A 12366-nucleotide genomic window follows, 5' to 3' on the forward strand; every position below is an offset into this window, starting at 1 on the left:
CTATAAAAATTACTTTTGATTCCATCCCTGTCTGAGGTTTTATATTGTTTCAATCATTTCAGTCAAGCCATGGTGTAACATGGCATCTCGTGCATATTTTTAGAACATGTGACCTGACTTACGTACGTGGGAAATATTTGCCATGGTGTAACATGGCATCTCGTGCATATTTTTAGAACATGTGACCTGACTTACGTACTTGGGAAATATTTGCTCTAGCAGACTCAGTCTAGCGATGGTGGTATAGTGGTGAGCATAGCTGCCTTCCAAGCAGTTGACCCGGGTTCGATTCCCGGCCAACGCAGTTTTTTCATACTTCCAAATGTTATTGAGCATGTTCTCGGATCAAAAGTTCATTAAAAATGTTCAAAGCTTTGTAAAATTCATGGTATATTCCTATAACAATTACTTTTGATTCCATCCCTGTCTGAGGTTTTATATTGTTTCAATCATTTCAGTCAAGCCATGGTGTAACATGGCATCTCGTGCATATTTTTAGAACATGTGACCTGACTTACGTACGTGGGAAATATTTGCTTTAGCAGACTCAGTCAAGCGTTGGTGGTATAGTGGTGAGCATAGCTGCCTTCCAAGCAGTTGACCCGGGTTCGATTCCCGGCCAACGCAGTTTTTTCATACTTCCAAATGTTATTGAGCATGTTCTCGGATCAAAAGTTCATTAAAAATGTTCAAAGCTTTGTAAAATGTATGATATCTTCCTATAAAAATTACTTTTGATTCCATCCCTGTCTGAGGTTTTATATTGTTTCAATCATTTCAGTCAAGCCATGGTGTAACATGGCATCTCGTGCATATTTTTAGAACATTTGACCTGATTTACGTACTTGGGAAATATTTGCTTTAACAGACTCAGTCAAGCGTTGGTGGTATAGTGGTGAGCATAGCTGCCTTCCAAGCAGTTGACCCGGGTTCGATTCCCGGCCAACGCAGTTTTTTCATACTTCCAAATGTTCATGATATCTTCCTATAAAAATTACTTTTGATTCCATCCCTGTCTGAGGTACTCCTTTTATATTGTTTAAATCATTTCAGTCAAGCCATGGTGTAACATGGCATCTCGTGCATATTTTTAGAACATGTGACCTGACTTGCGTACTTGGGAAATATTTGCTTTAGCAGACTCAATCAAGCGTTGGTGGTATAGTGGTGAGCATAGCTGCCTTCCAAGCAGTTGACCCGGGTTCGATTCCCGGCCAATGCAGTTTTTTCATACTTCCAAATGTTATTGAGCATGTTCTCGGATCAAAAGTTCATTAAAAATGTTCAAAGCTTTGTAAAATTCATGGTATATTCCTATAACAATTACTTTTGATTCCATCCCTGTCTGAGGTTTTATATTGTTTTAATCATTTCAGTCAAGCCATGGTGTAACATGGCATCTCGTGCATATTTTTAGAACATGTGACCTGACTTACGTACGTGTGAAATATTTGCTTTAGCAGACTCAGTCAAGCGTTGGTGGTATAGTGGTGAGCATAGCTGCCTTCCAAGCAGTTGACCCGGGTTCGATTCCTGGCCAACGCAGTTTTTTTATACTTCCAAATGTTGTTGAGCATGTTCTCGGATCAAAAGTTCATTAAAAATGTTCAAAGCTTTGTAAAATTCATGGTATATTCCTATAAAAATTACTTTTGATTCCATCCCTGTCTGAGGTTTTATATTGTTTCAATCATTTCAGTCAAGCCATGGTGTAACATGGCATCTCGTGCATATTTTTAGAACATGTGACCTGACTTACGTACGTGGGAAATATTTGCTTTAGCAGACTCAGTCAAGCGTTGGTGGTATAGTGGTGAGCATAGCTGCCTTCCAAGCAGTTGACCCGGGTTCGATTCCCGGCCAACGCAGTTTTTTCATACTTCCAAATGTTATTGAGCATGTTCTCGGATCAAAAGTTCATTAAAAATGTTCAAAGCTTTGTAAAATGTATGATATCTTCCTATAAAAATTACTTTTGATTCCATCCCTGTCTGAGGTTTTATATTGTTTCAATCATTTCAGTCAAGCCATGGTGTAACATGGCATCTCGTGCATATTTTTAGAACATGTGACCTGACTTACGTACGTGGGAAATATTTGCTTTAGCAGACTCAGTCAAGCGTTGGTGGTATAGTGGTGAGCATAGCTGCCTTCCAAGCAGTTGACTTCCAATGCAGTTTTTTCATACTTCCAAATGTTATTGAGCATGTTCTCGGATCAAAAGTTCATTAAAAATGTTCAAAGCTTTGTAAAATGTATGATATCTTCCTATAAAAATTACTTTTGATTCCATCCCTGTCTGAGGTTTTATATTGTTTCAATCATTTCAGTCAAGCCATGGTGTAACATGGCATCTCGTGCATATTTTTAGAACATGTGACCTGACTTACGTACGTGGGAAATATTTGCTTTAGCAGACTCAGTCAAGCGTTGGTGGTATAGTGGTGAGCATAGCTGCCTTCCAAGCAGTTGACTTCCAATGCAGTTTTTTCATACTTCCAAATGTTATTGAGCATGTTCTCGGATCAAAAGTTCATTAAAAATGTTCAAAGCTTTGTAAAATGTATGATATCTTCCTATAAAAATTACTTTTGATTCCATCCCTGTCTGAGGTTTTATATTGTTTCAATCATTTCAGTCAAGCCATGGTGTAACATGGCATCTCGTGCATATTTTTAGAACATGTGACCTGACTTACGTACGTGGGAAATATTTGCTTTAGCAGACTCAATCAAGCGTTGGTGGTATAGTGGTGAGCATAGCTGCCTTCCAAGCAGTTGACCCGGGTTCGATTCCCGGCCAATGCAGTTTTTTCATACTTCCAAATGTTATTGAGCATGTTCTCGGATCAAAAGTTCATTAAAAATGTTCAAAGCTTTGTAAAATTCATGGTATATTCCTATAACAATTACTTTTGATTCCATCCCTGTCTGAGGTTTTATATTGTTTTAATCATTTCAGTCAAGCCATGGTGTAACATGGCATCTCGTGCATATTTTTAGAACATGTGACCTGACTTACGTACGTGGGAAATATTTGCTTTAGCAGACTCAGTCAAGCGTTGGTGGTATAGTGGTGAGCATAGCTGCCTTCCAAGCAGTTGACCGGGGTTCGATTCCCAGGCAACGCAGTTTTTTTATACTTCCAAATGTTGTTGAGCATGTTCTCGGATCAAAAGTTCATTAAAAATGTTCAAAGCTTTGTAAAATTCATGGTATATTCCTATAAAAATTACTTTTGATTCCATCCCTGTCTGAGGTTTTATATTGTTTCAATCATTTCAGTCAAGCCATGGTGTAACATGGCATCTCGTGCATATTTTTAGAACATGTGACCTGACTTACGTACGTGGGAAATATTTGCCATGGTGTAACATGGCATCTCGTGCATATTTTTAGAACATGTGACCTGACTTACGTACTTGGGAAATATTTGCTCTAGCAGACTCAGTCTAGCGATGGTGGTATAGTGGTGAGCATAGCTGCCTTCCAAGCAGTTGACCCGGGTTCGATTCCCGGCCAACGCAGTTTTTTCATACTTCCAAATGTTATTGAGCATGTTCTCGGATCAAAAGTTCATTAAAAATGTTCAAAGCTTTGTAAAATTCATGGTATATTCCTATAACAATTACTTTTGATTCCATCCCTGTCTGAGGTTTTATATTGTTTCAATCATTTCAGTCAAGCCATGGTGTAACATGGCATCTCGTGCATATTTTTAGAACATGTGACCTGACTTACGTACGTGGGAAATATTTGCTTTAGCAGACTCAGTCAAGCGTTGGTGGTATAGTGGTGAGCATAGCTGCCTTCCAAGCAGTTGACCCGGGTTCGATTCCCGGCCAACGCAGTTTTTTCATACTTCCAAATGTTATTGAGCATGTTCTCGGATCAAAAGTTCATTAAAAATGTTCAAAGCTTTGTAAAATGTATGATATCTTCCTATAAAAATTACTTTTGATTCCATCCCTGTCTGAGGTTTTATATTGTTTCAATCATTTCAGTCAAGCCATGGTGTAACATGGCATCTCGTGCATATTTTTAGAACATTTGACCTGATTTACGTACTTGGGAAATATTTGCTTTAACAGACTCAGTCAAGCGTTGGTGGTATAGTGGTGAGCATAGCTGCCTTCCAAGCAGTTGACCCGGGTTCGATTCCCGGCCAACGCAGTTTTTTCATACTTCCAAATGTTCATGATATCTTCCTATAAAAATTACTTTTGATTCCATCCCTGTCTGAGGTACTCCTTTTATATTGTTTAAATCATTTCAGTCAAGCCATGGTGTAACATGGCATCTCGTGCATATTTTTAGAACATGTGACCTGACTTGCGTACTTGGGAAATATTTGCTTTAGCAGACTCAATCAAGCGTTGGTGGTATAGTGGTGAGCATAGCTGCCTTCCAAGCAGTTGACCCGGGTTCGATTCCCGGCCAATGCAGTTTTTTCATACTTCCAAATGTTATTGAGCATGTTCTCGGATCAAAAGTTCATTAAAAATGTTCAAAGCTTTGTAAAATTCATGGTATATTCCTATAACAATTACTTTTGATTCCATCCCTGTCTGAGGTTTTATATTGTTTTAATCATTTCAGTCAAGCCATGGTGTAACATGGCATCTCGTGCATATTTTTAGAACATGTGACCTGACTTACGTACGTGTGAAATATTTGCTTTAGCAGACTCAGTCAAGCGTTGGTGGTATAGTGGTGAGCATAGCTGCCTTCCAAGCAGTTGACCCGGGTTCGATTCCTGGCCAACGCAGTTTTTTTATACTTCCAAATGTTGTTGAGCATGTTCTCGGATCAAAAGTTCATTAAAAATGTTCAAAGCTTTGTAAAATTCATGGTATATTCCTATAAAAATTACTTTTGATTCCATCCCTGTCTGAGGTTTTATATTGTTTCAATCATTTCAGTCAAGCCATGGTGTAACATGGCATCTCGTGCATATTTTTAGAACATGTGACCTGACTTACGTACGTGGGAAATATTTGCTTTAGCAGACTCAGTCAAGCGTTGGTGGTATAGTGGTGAGCATAGCTGCCTTCCAAGCAGTTGACCCGGGTTCGATTCCCGGCCAACGCAGTTTTTTCATACTTCCAAATGTTATTGAGCATGTTCTCGGATCAAAAGTTCATTAAAAATGTTCAAAGCTTTGTAAAATGTATGATATCTTCCTATAAAAATTACTTTTGATTCCATCCCTGTCTGAGGTTTTATATTGTTTCAATCATTTCAGTCAAGCCATGGTGTAACATGGCATCTCGTGCATATTTTTAGAACATGTGACCTGACTTACGTACGTGGGAAATATTTGCTTTAGCAGACTCAGTCAAGCGTTGGTGGTATAGTGGTGAGCATAGCTGCCTTCCAAGCAGTTGACTTCCAATGCAGTTTTTTCATACTTCCAAATGTTATTGAGCATGTTCTCGGATCAAAAGTTCATTAAAAATGTTCAAAGCTTTGTAAAATTCATGGTATATTCCTATAAAAATTACTTTTGATTCCATCCCTGTCTGAGGTTTTATATTGTTTCAATCATTTCATTCAAGCCATGGTGTAACATGGCATCTCGTGCATATTTTTAGAACATGTGACCTGACTCACGTACGTGGGAAATATTTGCTTCAGCAGACTCAGTCAAGTGTTGGTGATATAGTGGTGAGCATAGCTGCCTTCCAAGCAGTTGACCCGGGTTAGATTCCCGGCCAACGCAGTTTTTTCTTACTTCCAAATGTTATTAAGCATGTTCTCGGATCAAAAGTTCATTAAAAATGTTCAAAGCTTTGTAAAATTCATGATATCTTCCTATAAAAATTACTTTTGATTCCATCCCTGTCTGAGGTACTCCTTTTATATTGTTTAAATCATTTCAGTCAAGCCATGGTGTAACATGGCATCTCGTGCATATTTTTAGAACATGTGACCTGACTCACGTACGTGGGAAATATTTGCTTCAGCAGACTCAGTCAAGTGTTGGTGATATAGTGGTGAGCATAGCTGCCTTCCAAGCAGTTGACCCGGGTTCGATTCCCGGCCAACGCAGTTTTTTCATACTTCCAAATGTTATTGAGCATGTTCTCGGATCAAAAGTTCATTAAAAATGTTCAAAGCTTTGTAAAATTCATGGTATATTCCTATAAAAATTAATTTTGATTCCATCACTGTCTGAGGTTTTATATTGTTTCAATCATTTCATTCAAGCCATGGTGTAACATGGCATCTCGTGCATATTTTTAGAACATGTGACCTGACTTACGTACGTGGGAAATATTTGCTTCAGCAGACTCAGTCAAGCGTTGGTGGTATAGTGGTGAGCATAGCTGCCTTCCAAGCAGTTGACCCGGGTTCGATTCCCGGCCAACGCAGTTTTTTCATACTTCCAAATGTTATTGAGCATGTTCTCAGATCAAAAGTTCATTAAAAATGTTCAAAGCTTTGTAAAATTCATGGTATATTCCTATAAAAATTACTTTTGATTCCATCCCTGTCTGAGGTTTTATATTGTTTCAATCATTTCATTCAAGCCATGGTGTAACATGGCATCTCGTGCATATTTTTAGAACATGTGACCTGACTCACGTACGTGGGAAATATTTGCTTCAGCAGACTCAGTCAAGTGTTGGTGATATAGTGGTGAGCATAGCTGCCTTCCAAGCAGTTGACCCGGGTTAGATTCCCGGCCAACGCAGTTTTTTCTTACTTCCAAATGTTATTAAGCATGTTCTCGGATCAAAAGTTCATTAAAAATGTTCAAAGCTTTGTAAAATTCATGATATCTTCCTATAAAAATTACTTTTGATTCCATCCCTGTCTGAGGTACTCCTTTTATATTGTTTAAATCATTTCAGTCAAGCCATGGTGTAACATGGCATCTCGTGCATATTTTTAGAACATGTGACCTGACTTACGTACGTGTGAAATATTTGCTTTAGCAGACTCAGTCAAGCGTTGGTGGTATAGTGGTGAGCATAGCTGCCTTCCAAGCAGTTGACCCGGGTTCGATTCCCGGCCAACGCAGTTTTTTCATACTTCCAAATGTTGTTGAGCATGTTCTCGGATCAAAAGTTCATTAAAAATGTTCAAAGCTTTGTAAATTTCATGGTATATTTCTATAAAAATTACTTTTGATTCCATCCCTGTCTGAGGTTTTATATTGTTTCAATCATTTCAGTCAAGCCATGGTGTAACATGGCATCTCGTGCATATTTTTAGAACATGTGACCTGACTTACGTACGTGGGAAATATTTGCCATGGTGTAACATGGCATCTCGTGCATATTTTTAGAACATGTGACCTGACTTGCGTACTTGGGAAATATTTGCTTTAGCAGACTCAATCAAGCGTTGGTGGTATAGTGGTGAGCATAGCTGCCTTCCAAGCAGTTGACCCGGGTTCGATTCCCGGCCAATGCAGTTTTTTCATACTTCCAAATGTTATTGAGCATGTTCTCGGATCAAAAGTTCATTAAAAATGTTCAAAGCTTTGTAAAATTCATGGTATATTCCTATAACAATTACTTTTGATTCCATCCCTGTCTGAGGTTTTATATTGTTTTAATCATTTCAGTCAAGCCATGGTGTAACATGGCATCTCGTGCATATTTTTAGAACATGTGACCTGACTTACGTACGTGGGAAATATTTGCTTTAGCAGACTCAGTCAAGCGTTGGTGGTATAGTGGTGAGCATAGCTGCCTTCCAAGCAGTTGACCGGGGTTCGATTCCCAGCCAACGCAGTTTTTTTATACTTCCAAATGTTGTTGAGCATGTTCTCGGATCAAAAGTTCATTAAAAATGTTCAAAGCTTTGTAAAATTCATGGTATATTCCTATAAAAATTACTTTTGATTCCATCCCTGTCTGAGGTTTTATATTGTTTCAATCATTTCAGTCAAGCCATGGTGTAACATGGCATCTCGTGCATATTTTTAGAACATGTGACCTGACTTACGTACTTGGGAAATATTTGCTTTAGCAGACTCAGTCAAGCGTTGGTGGTATAGTGGTGAGCATAGCTGCCTTCCAAGCAGTTGACCTGGGTTCGATTCCCGGCCAACGCAGTTTTTTCATACTTCCAAATGTTATTGAGCATGTTCTCGGATCAAAAGTTCATTAAAAATGCTCAAAGCTTTGTAAAATTCATGGTATATTCCTATAAAAATTACTTTTGATTCCATCCCTGTCTGAGGTTTTATATTGTTTCAATCATTTCATTCAAGCCATGGTGTAACATGGCATCTCGTGCATATTTTTAGAACATGTGACCTGACTTACGTACGTGGGAAATATTTGCTTCAGCAGACTCAGTCAAGTGTTGGTGATATAGCGGTGAGCATAGCTGCCTTCCAAGCAGTTGACCCGGGTTCGATTCCCGGCCAACGCAGTTTTTTCATACTTCCAAATGTTATTGAGCATGTTCTCGGATCAAAAGTTCATTAAAAATGTTCAATGCTTTGTAAAATTCATGATATCTTCCTATAAAAATTACTTTTGATTCCATCCCTGTCTGAGGTACTCCTTTTATATTGTTTCAATCATTTCAGTCAAGCCATGGTGTAACATGGCATCTCGTGCATATTTTTAGAACATTTGACCTGATTTACGTACTTGGGAAATATTTGCTTTAACAGACTCAGTCAAGCGTTGGTGGTATAGTGGTGAGCATAGCTGCCTTCCAAGCAGTTGACCCGGGTTCGATTCCCGGCCAACGCAGTTTTTTCATACTTCCAAATGTTATTGAGCATGTTCTCGGATCAAAAGTTCATTAAAAATGTTCAAAGCTTTGTAAAATTCATGGTATATTCCTATAAAAATTAATTTTGATTCCATCACTGTCTGAGGTTTTATATTGTTTCAATCATTTCATTCAAGCCATGGTGTAACATGGCATCTCGTGCATATTTTTAGAACATGTGACCTGACTTACGTACGTGGGAAATATTTGCTTCAGCAGACTCAGTCAAGCGTTGGTGGTATAGTGGTGAGCATAGCTGCCTTCCAAGCAGTTGACCCGGGTTCGATTCCCGGCCAACGCAGTTTTTTCATACTTCCAAATGTTATTGAGCATGTTCTCGGATCAAAAGTTCATTAAAAATGTTCAAAGCTTTGTAAAATTCATGGTATATTCCTATAAAAATTACTTTTGATTCCATCCCTGTCTGAGGTTTTATATTGTTTTAATCATTTCAGTCAAGCCATGGTGTAACATGGCATCTCGTGCATATTTTTAGAACATGTGACCTGACTTACGTACGTGGGAAATATTTGCTTTAGCAGACTCAGTCAAGCGTTGGTGGTATAGTGGTGAGCATAGCTGCCTTCCAAGCAGTTGACCGGGGTTCGATTCCCAGCCAACGCAGTTTTTTTATACTTCCAAATGTTGTTGAGCATGTTCTCGGATCAAAAGTTCATTAAAAATGTTCAAAGCTTTGTAAAATTCATGGTATATTCCTATAAAAATTACTTTTGATTCCATCCCTGTCTGAGGTTTTATATTGTTTCAATCATTTCAGTCAAGCCATGGTGTAACATGGCATCTCGTGCATATTTTTAGAACATGTGACCTGACTTACGTACTTGGGAAATATTTGCTTTAGCAGACTCAGTCAAGCGTTGGTGGTATAGTGGTGAGCATAGCTGCCTTCCAAGCAGTTGACCTGGGTTCGATTCCCGGCCAACGCAGTTTTTTCATACTTCCAAATGTTATTGAGCATGTTCTCGGATCAAAAGTTCATTAAAAATGCTCAAAGCTTTGTAAAATTCATGGTATATTCCTATAAAAATTACTTTTGATTCCATCCCTGTCTGAGGTTTTATATTGTTTCAATCATTTCATTCAAGCCATGGTGTAACATGGCATCTCGTGCATATTTTTAGAACATGTGACCTGACTTACGTACGTGGGAAATATTTGCTTCAGCAGACTCAGTCAAGCGTTGGTGGTATAGTGGTGAGCATAGCTGCCTTCCAAGCAGTTGACCCGGGTTCGATTCCCGGCCAACGCAGTTTTTTCATACTTCCAAATGTTATTGAGCATGTTCTCAGATCAAAAGTTCATTAAAAATGTTCAAAGCTTTGTAAAATTCATGGTATATTCCTATAAAAATTACTTTTGATTCCATCCCTGTCTGAGGTTTTATATTGTTTCAATCATTTCATTCAAGCCATGGTGTAACATGGCATCTCGTGCATATTTTTAGAACATGTGACCTGACTCACGTACGTGGGAAATATTTGCTTCAGCAGACTCAGTCAAGTGTTGGTGATATAGTGGTGAGCATAGCTGCCTTCCAAGCAGTTGACCCGGGTTAGATTCCCGGCCAACGCAGTTTTTTCTTACTTCCAAATGTTATTAAGCATGTTCTCGGATCAAAAGTTCATTAAAAATGTTCAAAGCTTTGTAAAATTCATGATATCTTCCTATAAAAATTACTTTTGATTCCATCCCTGTCTGAGGTACTCCTTTTATATTGTTTAAATCATTTCAGTCAAGCCATGGTGTAACATGGCATCTCGTGCATATTTTTAGAACATGTGACCTGACTCACGTACGTGGGAAATATTTGCTTCAGCAGACTCAGTCAAGTGTTGGTGATATAGTGGTGAGCATAGCTGCCTTCCAAGCAGTTGACCCGGGTTCGATTCCCGGCCAACGCAGTTTTTTCATACTTCCAAATGTTATTGAGCATGTTCTCGGATCAAAAGTTCATTAAAAATGTTCAAAGCTTTGTAAAATTCATGGTATATTCCTATAAAAATTAATTTTGATTCCATCACTGTCTGAGGTTTTATATTGTTTCAATCATTTCATTCAAGCCATGGTGTAACATGGCATCTCGTGCATATTTTTAGAACATGTGACCTGACTTACGTACGTGGGAAATATTTGCTTCAGCAGACTCAGTCAAGCGTTGGTGGTATAGTGGTGAGCATAGCTGCCTTCCAAGCAGTTGACCCGGGTTCGATTCCCGGCCAACGCAGTTTTTTCATACTTCCAAATGTTATTGAGCATGTTCTCAGATCAAAAGTTCATTAAAAATGTTCAAAGCTTTGTAAAATTCATGGTATATTCCTATAAAAATTACTTTTGATTCCATCCCTGTCTGAGGTTTTATATTGTTTCAATCATTTCATTCAAGCCATGGTGTAACATGGCATCTCGTGCATATTTTTAGAACATGTGACCTGACTCACGTACGTGGGAAATATTTGCTTCAGCAGACTCAGTCAAGTGTTGGTGATATAGTGGTGAGCATAGCTGCCTTCCAAGCAGTTGACCCGGGTTAGATTCCCGGCCAACGCAGTTTTTTCTTACTTCCAAATGTTATTAAGCATGTTCTCGGATCAAAAGTTCATTAAAAATGTTCAAAGCTTTGTAAAATTCATGATATCTTCCTATAAAAATTACTTTTGATTCCATCCCTGTCTGAGGTACTCCTTTTATATTGTTTAAATCATTTCAGTCAAGCCATGGTGTAACATGGCATCTCGTGCATATTTTTAGAACATGTGACCTGACTTGCGTACTTGGGAAATATTTGCTTTAGCAGACTCAATCAAGCGTTGGTGGTATAGTGGTGAGCATAGCTGCCTTCCAAGCAGTTGACCCGGGTTCGATTCCCGGCCAATGCAGTTTTTTCATACTTCCAAATGTTATTGAGCATGTTCTCGGATCAAAAGTTCATTAAAAATGTTCAAAGCTTTGTAAAATTCATGGTATATTCCTATAACAATTACTTTTGATTCCATCCCTGTCTGAGGTTTTATATTGTTTTAATCATTTCAGTCAAGCCATGGTGTAACATGGCATCTCGTGCATATTTTTAGAACATGTGACCTGACTTACGTACGTGGGAAATATTTGCTTTAGCAGACTCAGTCAAGCGTTGGTGGTATAGTGGTGAGCATAGCTGCCTTCCAAGCAGTTGACCGGGGTTCGATTCCCAGCCAACGCAGTTTTTTTATACTTCCAAATGTTGTTGAGCATGTTCTCGGATCAAAAGTTCATTAAAAATGTTCAAAGCTTTGTAAAATTCATGGTATATTCCTATAAAAATTACTTTTGATTCCATCCCTGTCTGAGGTTTTATATTGTTTCAATCATTTCAGTCAAGCCATGGTGTAACATGGCATCTCGTGCATATTTTTAGAACATGTGACCTGACTTACGTACTTGGGAAATATTTGCTTTAGCAGACTCAGTCAAGCGTTGGTGGTATAGTGGTGAGCATAGCTGCCTTCCAAGCAGTTGACCTGGGTTCGATTCCCGGCCAACGCAGTTTTTTCATACTTCCAAATGTTATTGAGCATGTTCTCGGATCAAAAGTTCATTAAAAATGCTCAAAGCTTTGTAAAATTCA

This window comes from Crinia signifera, unplaced genomic scaffold, assembly GCF_055691185.1.
Source record: "Crinia signifera unplaced genomic scaffold, ASM5569118v1 HAP2_SCAFFOLD_103, whole genome shotgun sequence".
Classification (NCBI taxonomy): Eukaryota; Metazoa; Chordata; class Amphibia; order Anura; family Myobatrachidae; genus Crinia; species Crinia signifera.